This window comes from Chionomys nivalis, chromosome 3, assembly GCF_950005125.1.
Source record: "Chionomys nivalis chromosome 3, mChiNiv1.1, whole genome shotgun sequence".
Lineage (NCBI taxonomy): Eukaryota > Metazoa > Chordata > Mammalia > Rodentia > Cricetidae > Chionomys > Chionomys nivalis.
In genome coordinates this window covers 87,697,500-87,711,008 of record NC_080088.1, presented here as the reverse complement: position 1 = coordinate 87,711,008, position 13,509 = coordinate 87,697,500, and positions in this window count along the sequence as shown.

The following is a 13,509-nucleotide window of genomic DNA, read 5'->3' as shown; positions in this document are numbered from 1 at the left end:
CAAACAAAGTCTCTTTGAATCTGTCCTCACCTGTGCCCCTAACAAATAAAGTCACTTCTCCCAAGGTAGGACTCTCACGCATGCACCCCCTTCCCCCTCTAACCCAGCACTGAGGGTCTTCCTGTATAGCTCTTACTAGACTGTGAGAATATTTTGGGCAGTAGTCACCACTATGTAACAGAGTGTAATGGAGTGGCCATTTAGACCAGCCAACTTGAGTTGGGAGAGGTGTCTGGATCTAGTATATCCCAATGGACAGGTTGCTAGGCACAGTTCAATGAGGTCAAGTTTTACAGAGGGAGGAAATGAGACTCAAGCCTGCAGATGACCCTGAACACTATGGGTTATAACAAAAAGAGTGCATGAAAAGCTAATAGGAAGTGGTCTCTCTCTCTCTCTCTCTCTCTCTCTCTCTCTCTCTCTCTCTCTCTCTCTCTCTGTGTGTGTGTGTGTGTGTGCATGTGTGTGTATTAAAATCCCTCTGTTCCATTGCTAATAAATGTTAGGGGAGCTATTTTGGAGTGATGAGAGTGATTAGAATGTTCTAAAACTCACTGACTGTGTAGCTTGTATAACCATATAGAACCACATTTAAAACATTGAAAATTGCACTGCAGATGGATAAATGATGCAGTGTGTGAATATGCATACCATTAAAGCTGATGTATTGCTTAAAATTTTTATTTTTATTTGAGACTACTGATGTTTGTTTGAGAAAAAGAAAATCCAGGAGCAGTGATAAAAATCATCTGGGAGAGTGACAGCTCAGCAGTCACAAAGCTCTGGCCAGCATCACGTAATTGGTGGTGCACTTTTGTAATCCCAGAACTCAGGGAGTAGAGGCAGAGGTATCACACTTTCAAAGAGGAAATTCAAAGCTACAGAAAGAGTTTGAGACCAGTATGAGGCAGATGAGACACTGTCTTGGGAAAAAATATAACAACAAAAATCAAATTCTTCTACTCCTTCTATCCACCACAATTCAATACCTGCCCTCCCTGACAGAAGTGATCATGAGAAGAGACAGACCTTACCACTTACTGTTGAACTGTTGACACCTAACAGGTTCTTGGGGAGATGAAGGCATTGCATGCATTTGTGTGTTAGCCCACTGGTGAGTGGTGAGCCCACAGGCTCTAATGGACAGTTCTAAACCCATGGTAACATGGATGGCACTAGTTAAAGCCTGCAGGACACAGAAGAAATCACAAGTATGGGAAAGAGATTTGCAGGTAAGAAGTAAGACTGACAAGTGTGGGAAAAAAAGAGAAGGTGGAAAAAATTAATTAGAATACATTATATACATGTGTAAAGTTGTCAGACTACAAAAATTATTAATCAAAAATAAATACAGTATGGTACTCTGGGTTGGGGATGTAGCTCAGTTGAGAGAGTACTTGATTAGTACTCACAAAGCCCTAGGCTGGATCACCAACACAACAGACCAGGGCCTGCTGGTGGTTCAAATCCCAGCACTCCAGATATAGAGACAGGAATATCATAAGTTCAAGTGTTGTAATAGGAGCGGCGGGGCTGCTTCCCACCGCCACCCGGCTAGCTTTACCCGAAATAATTACACGGAAACTGTATTCTTTTAAACACTGCCTGGCCCATTAGTTCCGGCCTCTTATTGGCTAGCTCTTACATATTGATCTAACCCATTTCTAATATTCTGTGTAGTACCACGAGCTGGCTTACCAGGGAGAATCTTAACCTGTGTCTGTCTGGAGTGGGAGAATCATGGCGACTCTCTGACTTGGCTTCTTTCTCCCAGCATTCTGTTCTGTCTACCCCGCTTACCTAATTTTCTGTCCTATTAAAGGGCTAAGGCAGTTTCTTTATTTAACCAATGAAATTAACTCCTCCATCATTTCCCCTTTTTTCTGTTTAAACAAAAAAGAAAGGCTTTCACTTTAACATAGTAAAATTACATATAACAAAACAGTTATAAGGCAAGAATTACAGTTACAATACTTACATCTATTTTATCTTTTATGATAACAATGGAAAACTGTAACTATAACTCACCATTCTTCAACTCCATCAAAGACTCCAGAAGGATATAATATTACCTAAGTAAACAAGAAATAAGAAAACTCTAGAAATGACAGAGACATCTTGCTGCCTGGACAGTCACCCAAAGTTCTTTTGTACTGTTGGGGCATCCATCTTCGGCCTACAGGCCCATAGTATCCAGCATACATTTTCATCAAGCAGGAAATTCCAAAGACAGTTCAGTCACTTTTTGCTGTGTCCTGTAGAATGTCTCGCAGACTCTTTTATGGTTCAGGAACCCCGAAAAACCATCTCACCTTTAGGCAAGTTCAGCAGTCCTCTTTCTGCGGGTTTTCTGTGTCCAGTTTATGCAACAGTCCAGGCAAGAGCAGTTTCTTGCCCAAATGGCTATCAAACTCCTTAAGGAGCCTCTTCGGTGCCCATCTTCCTCTTGAAGTAGATTGGTGCTGCCAGGAGCAGACGTGTCTCATTATCATGAAAAGCCCTAAATTATTAAAATATTTTAAATGCCATATTCTGCAGTCTTTGAAAGATATGAAGAATGTCTATCTAACTGAAATATATCTCTATATATCTAGAAAATCTAACTAACATGACTACAAGCTTGACTATTGATGATTATCCATTAATCTATATTTCTTAATTATACATTACATTTTTAAATGAACTACACAATCACAATACCTTAATCAAGATCAGAAATACATATACACATAACAAAATTGACCTTATAATCCATACCAATGCAAATTATTTATATCTATATCATATTCCCCTTTAAATGTAAAAGAACATTTATAAACCATTTTGGGAACATGGGCGCAGTTTTTCTCTCCAAACTGCTTCCTGCTGAATGGGGGCGCTGTATTCAGATCTTTCATGGTGTAACCTGTGTGTCAGGGTCATCTCAGTCGGCAGTTGAGTGAAGTAATTTTCTGAAGGTGTTCACAGCAACCTTTCAGGAGGGCGTGGTCTATCATACCATATTGGGATAGACGCAATCCACAGAGTCTCATCCTCTGTGAAAACAAAAGAAGACCCTCTCCAAAGCATCATATCCTTAGACCCATATTCTGAAATCACAATACCCTTATATCCATTCTGGTTTAGCTTGGCAGCCCATATAATGAAATGTCTCTCTGCACTTAGCTCCTTTACAGTCAAAAATTTTAAAGAAAACACAATAATACAAAGAATCCAGACTCTCTGTGAATTTTCCATTTTTACGTGGCTTATTTTTCTTTATTTCTTTTAATCTATAACTATCTGTACTCTGTCTCTTTAAAGACTTTACCCTGTTTTTAAGACATTAACTTTATTCTTCTTTATATATATTTTTTTCTCTCTCTCAAGCCTACGTACATTCATCCAACAGTGTCTGAATCAGTTCTATTGTGAATCTGTAAATTTTTTACTATCCAGGAGCATTTCTTAAAATGTTAAGCATTTCTTAAAAACTTAAGTTGCACCATGTACAGATAATACGGTACCAACTGTGTACTGCCCTGTCTAAACATTAACTGCCCTGTTATTATGGTAATTACGGTAGTTCCTGCCTGAGACCAGCACAGTTCAGCATGGCAGAGCTGAGCCCTCCTGCCTCAGAGCCATTTGGTGCCCCTGAGCCACTCACAGTTCCAGGCACACAGCAGTCCACATTGCCATCAAGCAAGTCATAGCACTTTACTCCAAATGCTCCATTCAAAAGCTCTGTCTCCCGCAGGAGCCAGACAGAGATCGCGATGGTGGCACAGCCCAGAAAGCCGGCATTTTAAAACAGCCAGTTTTTTCCTGTTGCTGAGTCAGGACAATTTCTTTGCGGCACGCAACCCACAAACAGCAAAAAGCTGTCTTAAATTCTCTCTGTGTCCTTTTTAAGCCCTCTCAGGTTTTACGTGGAGTTCATTAGCACGTTGGGTTCCACTCTGTAGTAATAAGAGCGGCGGGGCTGCTTCCCACCGCCACCCGGCTAGCTTTACCCGAAATAATTACACGGAAACTGTATTCTTTTAAACACTGCCTGGCCCTTAGTTCCAGCCTCTTATTGGCTAGCTCTTACATATTGATCTAACCCATTTCTAATATTCTGTGTAGTACCACGAGCTGGCTTACAAGGGAGAATCTTAACCTGTGTCTGTCTGGAATGGGAGAATCATGGCGACTCTCTGACTCGGCTTCTTTCTCCCAGCATTCTGTTCTGTCTACCCTGCCTACCTAATTTTCTGTCCTATTAAAGGGCTAAGGCAGTTTCTTTATTTAACCAATGAAATTAACTCCTCCATCATTTAAACAGTCCCAGAGAATTAACAGCTGAAGCAGAAAAGGAACTGACAATGATTGAGGAAAAATTACAACAGGCACATGTGGATAGGGTAAATCCAGAGCTCGGCTGTATTCTCGTCATACTACCATCAAAAATTTCCCCTACAGGAATTTTAATGCAGAGAGATGATAATATCTTGGAATGGATCTTTTTACCACATAAACCAAGTAAGAAACTGAAAACTTATGTGGAAAAAGTCTCTGAGTTAATTATAAAAGGCAAGTTGAGACTTTGTCAACTAGCAGGCATAGACCCAGCAGAAATTATAGTGCCTTTCACTGCTGATGAACTAAAGAAATTATGGGAAGATAATGAACCATGGCAAAGAGCTTGTGCTAATTTTTTGGGAGACATTAATAACAACTATCCAAAAAGCAAGAGGCTTAACTTCATAAAGAGAACTTCTTGGATCCTTCCTCGAATCGTCCGTGATGCTCCAATAACTGGAGCCCGTACATTCTATACTGATGCCAATAAATCAGGGAAGGCAGGTTACAAATCAGAAGACTTGGGTAAGGTGGAACAAAGTCCTTATGATTCTGTCCAGAAGGCAGAATTATATGCCATTCTTATGGTGCTAAGGGATTTTAAAGAACCTATTAATATAGTTACTGATTCACAATATGCAGAAAGAGTTATTTTACTATTGAAACTGCTGAATTTATACCTGATGATACAGAACTAACCTCTTTGTTTATCCAGGTACAAGATTTGATTTGGAACAGGCTTTGCCCTATGTACATAACACACATCCGATCCCATACGGGTCTGCCAGGTCCTCTAGCACAAGGTAATGCAGAAATTGATCAATTATTGATTGGTAGTGTGCTACAAGCCTCAGAATTTCATAAAAAACATCATGTTAATAGCAAAGGTTTGAAGAAAGAGTTTTCTATTACATGGCAACAAGCTAGGGAGATTGTAAAGAAATGCCCTACTTGCTCTTTCTATAACCAAACGCCACTGCCTGCAGGGGCTAATCCAAAGGGCACCCAAAGGAATGAAATCTGGCAGATGGATGTGTTCCACTTTGCAGAATTTGGCAAATTAAAATATGTTCATCACACCATTGACACATATTCAGGCTTTCAGTGGGCAACGGCTTTAAGTTCAGAAAAAGCTGATTCAGTTATCACTCATTTATTAGAAGTCATGGCTATCATGGGTATACCTACACAAATAAAGACAGATAATGGTCCTGCTTATGTCTCTAGGAAAATGAAACGGTTTTTTGATTATTACAATATCAAGCATGTTACAGGTATACCATACAATCCTACAGGTCAAGCAATCATAGAAAGATCAAATCGAACTATAAAGGATATGTTGAACAAACAGAAAGGGATGGAAAACACCCCCAGAAATAGGTTACATAATGCTTTGTTAACCTTGAATTTCCTCAACGCTAATGAGAAGGGAACATCGGCTGCAGAAAGACATTGGATAATGGAAAAGTCTACTGAACTAAATCAACCAGTTTATTTCAAGGATGTGCTGACCTCACAATGGAAGCCAGGAGATGTGCTGCATTGGGGAAGGGGATTTGCTCTTGTCTCCACAGGTGAGGAAAAATTGTGGATTCCGTCAAAATTGATAAAGGTTCATTTTGATGAAGAGAAGCCATTTGGGAAAGATAAATAACAATTCAATCACATGGATGGCAATCATACTGATGGTAAGTAATGGGGGCAGGGTTCTCTTCTTATCTCCACAGGAAAATACCCATCTTCAAAGAATTTAAGGGACCCCTAATATTTAATTACTGATGGAGGGAGTTGTTCTGTAAGTATTAATTTATATATATATATATATATATATATATATATGTCTTAAACTTTTTTTGCTTTTCCTCATATCTGTGTCTTTTTTTATATGTCAGTATATGTCCTTGTTGTTAATGTTTAAATTTCCCATAACAAGCAACACATTTTCCTACAGTAATCTTTGAAGTTTCCAGGATGAAGATGGGGCCCCACGACATCAACTCCATCTGGTTTTATGACGTCATGATTTTTTTTTTAAAGCGCTAATATTAGACCTGTTTTTTGGTACCAACTACAAGAGACAATTTCGAATGGTGCACATTTTTGACAACACTCTGGTCGGACCTTCTCAAAACGCTCTGAGACTAGTTACAATTTTCTTAGGTCAAAGGTTAATTTGGGAATTTTACCATCATTTGCTTTCACAGGACCCCCTAAGAAGAACGTCGCCCCCATGTCAGCTAGAAGCAATCTTAGAGGACGACATCCCCTCTCCCAACAGAGTTTGCCCTCAGGGTTGGGGACATCTTTTAGTGGTTGGTTTAGGGTTGAGGGGATGGGGTGATATTTTTTTTTGAAAAAAAATAAAAAGAAGAAGAAGAAGAGGAAGAAGAAGGGGGTAACTGGTTTTTTAGGATGATTAGTATTTGTGAATTATTGTTTATAGAAAATTGTACTGGTACTGTTTCTTGTATATTGATATGTTGAATATTGAATGTGAGTGTTCCTACCTCTATTTTTGTATGAGTATGCTTATAACTTTGTCTATATTGTATTGATACATCTACCATATTACATTGTACATTTCTACCTCTGATACTATGACATTGTTTACAGTTGAAGATCATTGTCTTCATATATTGCACAGTTGTTTATTCTTTTAGTCTTCAAGTTAGATAGGTATTGAGAATTATATGTTTGTCATATTTATTTTTAAGTTAATCAGGTCTTTTAGTTACATAGAGATTATATTTAGTATAGATAGTATGATCTTCAGCCTCTTCAAGAGCTGTAGAAAATGGCCTTTAATCTAACCTAAAATTTCTGTGCCAAAGAGACACAATTACTCCTGGCAACACCACTCTACTCCCGAGAGAACGTTGAGCACCAAAGACACTCCACTGGGAGCTTGTCTTCTTGGCAGAACTGGCCTTTGGGTTAAGAAAAGCCCATACCTCAACTTCTGACAAAGATACAGAATATCCCTAAGTGGATGAAACAGGATTGTCCTATCTTGCCAAGACAGGGTAGGATAGTCCTAAGAAAGTTCCTTGCCTTTAATAATGGTATGCCAGTTATGTTAGGCCTTAGCCAAAGTTGGTTGACTCAACATTGCAAACGAGACTTTGGGTGATTGCCCAGGTAGTCAGTTGTCTCTGTCAATTGTTGCACATTTTGGATATCTCTCGTTTGTTAAGTAATATTTATTCCCTTCTCAGATCTTTGACGGAGTTGAAGATTATATAATTGTAGTTACTCTCTATGTTATTTAGACTCCTTGAGATAGAATGTTTAGCAAAAGTTTTGTTCTCAATATTGTTTGTTATATTTATTATTTTTTATTATTGTATATAGTTGTATTTGGTTTAGTTCTATCTTATTTAGACAAAAGGGGGAGATGTAGGGATATAGCCCCACCCATTGGGGGCGTGTTCGCCTCGGGCTAATGTTTACGGATAAATCTGCTGGGCGTGATCCCAGCAGCCCCTTTTCTTTTGCTCCGCCGCGGGAACCTGTGGTCCTGTAAGTCTATTTCCTTATTAAAGCTGTATATGTCTATATAATCTGTCTGCATTCATTCACGCCGCCACATTCAAGACCATTCTTGGCTACATAGCAAGTTTGAGGCTAACCTGGGTTACAGTGTTAGACCCTGTATTAAAAAAAAATGATCCTGTAATATGGAAATCAGTAGACAGAGACTCCAGGTTTCTAAATTATAATATTATAAACAGCATATACAGTGATTTTTATATACTTGTATATAAAGTATACTTGTATACTTTAATAAAAAGTGTTGCATCAACATGTTCTCTCTACATATAATTCCATTCTATGAACATAAACAACACAAATGCTGCTGGAAATGTAGCTCAGTGGTAAAGCACATGAGCAACACACATGATTTCCTAGATTCAACCCCCCATTAAATATTTTATTTTATTTTTTAAAAGAAAACAATCTTTTAAAAAATTATTTTATTTATTTTTTTAAAAGGAAAACAAACTATCTTTTTTTTGTTTTACATACCAATTCAAGTTTCCACTCCCTCCCTTCCTCCCATTCCTTCTGCCTAACCCCCACCCAACCGCTCATCTACTCCTCAGAGAAGGTAAGGCACATTGCTTTGGGGAAGGTACAAAGCCCTCCCTACTATATTTAGGCTGAGCAAGGTATCCATCCAAAGAGAATAGGTTCCCTAAAGCCAGAGCAAGCAATAGGGATAAATTCTGGTGCCACTGCCAGTGGCCCTGCAGTCTGCTCAGCCATACAACTGTCCCACATATTCAGAGGGACTAGTTTGGACCTATGCTGGTTGCTTCCCAGTCTGGCTGGAATTTGTGAGCTCCCATTAGCTCAGATAAACTGTTTCAGTGGGTGACCCCATCATGGTCTTGACCACTTTGCTCATATGCTCACTCTTGTCACTCTACAACTGGACTTTGGGAGCTCAGCCCAGTGCTCTACTGTGGTTCTCTGTTTCTGTTTCTGTCAGTTGCTGGATGAAGGTTCTATGGTGACATTTAAGGTATTCATCAATCTGACAACAGGGCAAGGCCAGTTCGGGCACCCTCTCCTCTATTGTTTAGGGTCTTACTTGGGGTCATTCTTATGGATTCCTGGAAATTTCTCTAGTGCCAAGTTTTTTGCTAGCCCCATAATGGCTCCCTTAATCAAAATATCTCTTTCCTTGCTCTCATCTCTGCCCTTCCTCCATCTTGACTATTCATTCACTCAAGTTCTCCTCCTCCTCCTCCCATTCTACCCTCCTCTTCCTCTTCTACCCTCTCTTTTCCCCCCACCCCCATGCTCCCAATTTTGTCAGGCGGTCATGTCTATTTTCCCTTTCCAGGTGGATTTATGCTTGTTTTTCTTGGGGTTCACCTTGTTACTTAGCTTCTCTAGGATCATGAACTATAGACACAAAATCCTTTGCTTTACAGCTAGTATCAACTTTTGAGTGAGTACATACCATGTTCATCTTTCTGGATCTGGGTTACCTCACTCAAGATTTTTTTTCTAGTAGAAGACAGAAAATAATCAAATTAAGGGCCACATCTCCTAATAGTGTCACTCCTTTTGGTGGCCATTTTTCTTCCAAACCACCACACACACATAGTGGAAAGATAGACCTGATGCCCACATGTTGTCCTCTGACCTTAAAGGTACCCCCATGACATTCATGCACACTCACATAGAGAGAAATAAACAAATGTAATTTTAATAACATTTTTAGATTTTTAAATTTTGTTTTGTCTGAAACAGGATTTCCCTGTGTAGCCCTAGCTGCCCTGGAACTTGCTCTTTAGGCCATCCTGGCCTTGAACTCAGAGATTTGCCTGCCTTTTCCTCTGGAGTGCTGAGATTAAAGGTGTGCAGCACCACCACCTGGCTAGACTTTTAAATTTTTAATTGATATGTATTAGTGTTGTGCCTGCATGTTGTAAGCAAGAAACTACCAAACAGCTTAAAATAACAACAATAACAAAAACAATAATAACAATAACAAAATATCCACTGTCTAGATATCTTGGACCATACCAGCTGGGTTTTATATGGGTGGATTAAGATGAGGGGGCTCAGAAACTTGAACAATCAGGTGGTTACTGGGGACTTTTTCAGATAGAGGAAGAAGGTGCTGATAGATGTTTAAGAGTCTTCAGCCAGCCTTTAAGGGCTTCCAGAGAAATGCTTTGGGTTTTTGTTTCCTGGTGAAATCCAGCTCATGTGGGAGTAGAAACATTGCCATAAGCACTGGCACTTTGGGGCCTGCTTTGGGAACCTAACATATATGTCTGTGCACCATGTGCATGTCTGGTGCCCATAAAGGTCAGAAGAGGGCATTGGATCCCAGGGAACTGGAGTTATACATAATGTGTGGGTGCTGGAAATTGGACCTGAGTCCTCTTCAGGAGCAGCCAGTGTTCTTAGTCTAAGTCATCTCTCCAGCCCCTAGCTAAGTTGTATTAGCTTAGCTACTTTTCTCAGCTCTATGACAGAATAATGGACAGCAAGCTACTTAAGTGAAAGATAGTTCTGTTTGGCTCACAGTTCCAGAAGGAATGGGAAAGCATGGCAACTAGAATAACTTAGTTCATGATGAAGGAGCTTGTGCCTAGTCTCATCACGGAGGGAGTCAGGAAGCAGAGAGCTAGACTAGAATCAGAACTGGCTACAGCATTCAAGGTCAGCCCTTGCTAGGCTCTACATCCCAAAGGTTTCATGATCTCCCTAGACAGCACCAACAGCTGGAGACCAAGTGTTCAACACATGAGCCTGAGAGGGATGTTTCAGATGCAAACCATAACATCCAGCCAGGAGAGAAAAAGAAATCATGGGCTGGGGAGATAACTTAGTAGGAAGATGCTTGCTGCACATTTCTGAAGACCCGAGTTTGAATCCTCAGTGCCCATGTAAAGACAGGCATGGTAGTGGAAGTCTACAATCCCAGTGCTCCTATGGTGAGACAAAAGGCAGAGCTTGTGGACTAACTAGACTGCTGTATGTAGGGTAAGAAAGAGTCCCCTCAGTTCTGCCCTAGTCTGGTGGGCATGGCAGAGGAGTATGTGTGTGCAGTGGTAGCTAGCAGCAAGCACTATTTTCAAAGCAGAGTTCCTAGCATGGGGCACTGGTTGGTGTAGGGTATCCATCTCACCTGCTTGCTCCACCTAGCCTGTGTTGTGCTAATTATACATCAGGTCTACAAGTGAGAACAAGAAGAATCTCTGACTGGAGATCTCACAGTTTCTGAATCCTATAAAATAGCATTCTCTTAGAGCTTGAGGGGGCATATTGGGCTGTGAGCACATTTGTCCCAAAGGTTCCACACTTGTTAATGCATCTTCTGCAAAATCACCTGGTCTTTGTTTCTACAGGCTATGTTCCAGTGACTTGCCTAAAGTGCAGCGAATGGTTTCTTGGAAATCTGTTTTTCTACATTAAAACCAAGAGATTTAAAACAGTGTGCTTAAAAAAAAGTGTCCCTTTCACAAAACAAGGTGAAAGGCGTGGGCCAGCATAGGAGGTTGTCCTCTGTCCTCTTCAAGCACACCACAGCATGTGCACACCTGCACACGTGCACATAACAAACATGTAACACATCCACAGATGCACACATACTCAAGAAAAGAATCATCCAGGTATGGTGGTGCATGTCTTTAATCCTTAGCATTCAGTAAGGTGAGATAGGCGTATTGTGAGTTCAGTTCAGCCTGCATTACATAGTGAGTTGTAGGCTATCCTGGGCTACTGTAGGCAATGCACACTGTACACATGCCCATTAGTTGGTCTTAAGAGTTCTTTGTTGAGCGGCTGTTTCCGACCTGATAAAGCGGCGTTGTCCCCGCGCGCTGGCCGCAGCCTCGCAGCGCTCCCTCAGTGCCCGAGTCGCTGGCTGATGGACCCGCCCGGCCGGCCTCCGCCGAGGGCGCAGCCCCCGCCCGCCGCCGCCCCGGTGCGTCCGGGGCCCGCACCCCAGCCGCCAGCTAGCCCCACCAGCCCCGCGGCCCCGGCTGGAGGAGACAGGATTGCTTTTAGAAAACACAGTTTGAGAGTCAGGCCCGGCAGGCAGGCCTAGGCGGCGGAAGCACCGGCGCACAGGCAGGCCCGGGCGGAGGAGGCACCAGCACGCAGGCAAGTCCGGGCGGCAGAGGCACCGGCGTGCAGGCAGGCCGGGGTGGCGGAGGCACTGACAGTCAGGTCCAGCAGGCAGGCCTAGGCGGCGGAAGCACCGGCGCACAGACAGTTCCGGCCGGCGGAGGCACCGGCAGGCAGGCCTAGGCGGCGAAAGCACCGGCGCGCAGGCAGGCCCGGGTGGCGGGGGCACCAGCACGCAGGCAAGTCCGGGCGGCAGAGGCACCGGCGTGCAGGCAGGCCCGGGTGGCGGAGGCACCGACAGTCAGGCCCGGCAGGCAGGCCTAGGCGGCGGAAGTACCGGCGCGCAGGCAGGCCCAGGTGGCGGAGGCACCGACAGGCAGGCCTAGGCGGCGGAAGCACCGGCACACAGACAGTTCCGGGCGGCGGAGGCACCGGCAGGCAGGCCCGGGCGGCGGAGGCACTGGATGCAGGATAGTGCGGGCAAGAAACAGTGAAGCCTGCACTGAGAACAGATTGCCCCGCTACAATTAAATCAAACCCAATAGATAGCATCGGTAAGAGGAGATGGGCAGACGCCAAGGCAAGAATTCACCCAACAATCTGAAAAACAACATGAAAACACCAGAACCCAATGATCTTACAACACAAGGACTTGAACACCCTATCACAGGAGAAGAGGAAAAAACTGACTTTTTGAAAGCAATAGAGTCCCTTAAACAACATGTAAAAAACGCCCTCATAGAAATGGATGAGAAGTATAACAAAAAGTTTGAAGAAATGAGTAAATACGTAAATGATACCCTGGGAAGCCAAGAAAAAACGATCAAACAGGTAATGGAAACAGTCCAAGAATTGAAAACTGAAATGGAAGCAAGGAAGAAAACACAAACTGAGGACCAGCTGTGTTATTATTTTTTATGCGGGGGTGTTGTTCGGGAGGGCGAGACACGAGACGCGCGGGGTTGGGGAAGGAGAGACGAGACACGCGGGGTCCCACGTGGGTAAACTTTAATGGGGGAGGGTAACATACAAGGAGCGGGAGTGAAGAGACGGAAGGGAAAAAGGGAGGGGAGAGAGAGAGAGGAGAGAGGGAGAGAGGGCGGGTTGGAACGCCCATTTTTAAAGGGCTCTGGTCATTCTGGGAAAAAGTGTCCTGCGCGTGCGTGGTTTTCCATTGTACCACTGGGGTTTGTAGTCCACTTGGAGACTGTATTTTCTGCGCATGCGTGGCCTTGTCTCCAAAGGAACAGCATTCCACCCTTTTGGTTTTATTAAAAAAAAATTGAGGGGGGGGGTTGAGGGTCTTAACGGGTAGGGAATAGGGGCGTAGCCCGGTCTCTCATGACTGCTTCCTGCTGACTTTGGGCGTCGAGGGGTCCGGGGAGCGTCCTATTGTCCTGATGATCAAGTGGCTGATTGAAGAAATCGCATCTGTCTGGAGATTGTATCTGTCTGGCTCTTGAGTAGCTGGGTCACCGTTAGGATGCTGGAAAGCAAAAGTCGCATTAGTAGAGAGAAAAAAGTTAGAGGGGAGATTTGGGGTGGAGGGGGTTGGGGTGGAGGGGGGGGCTTTTAGGAGGCCAGGGGTTA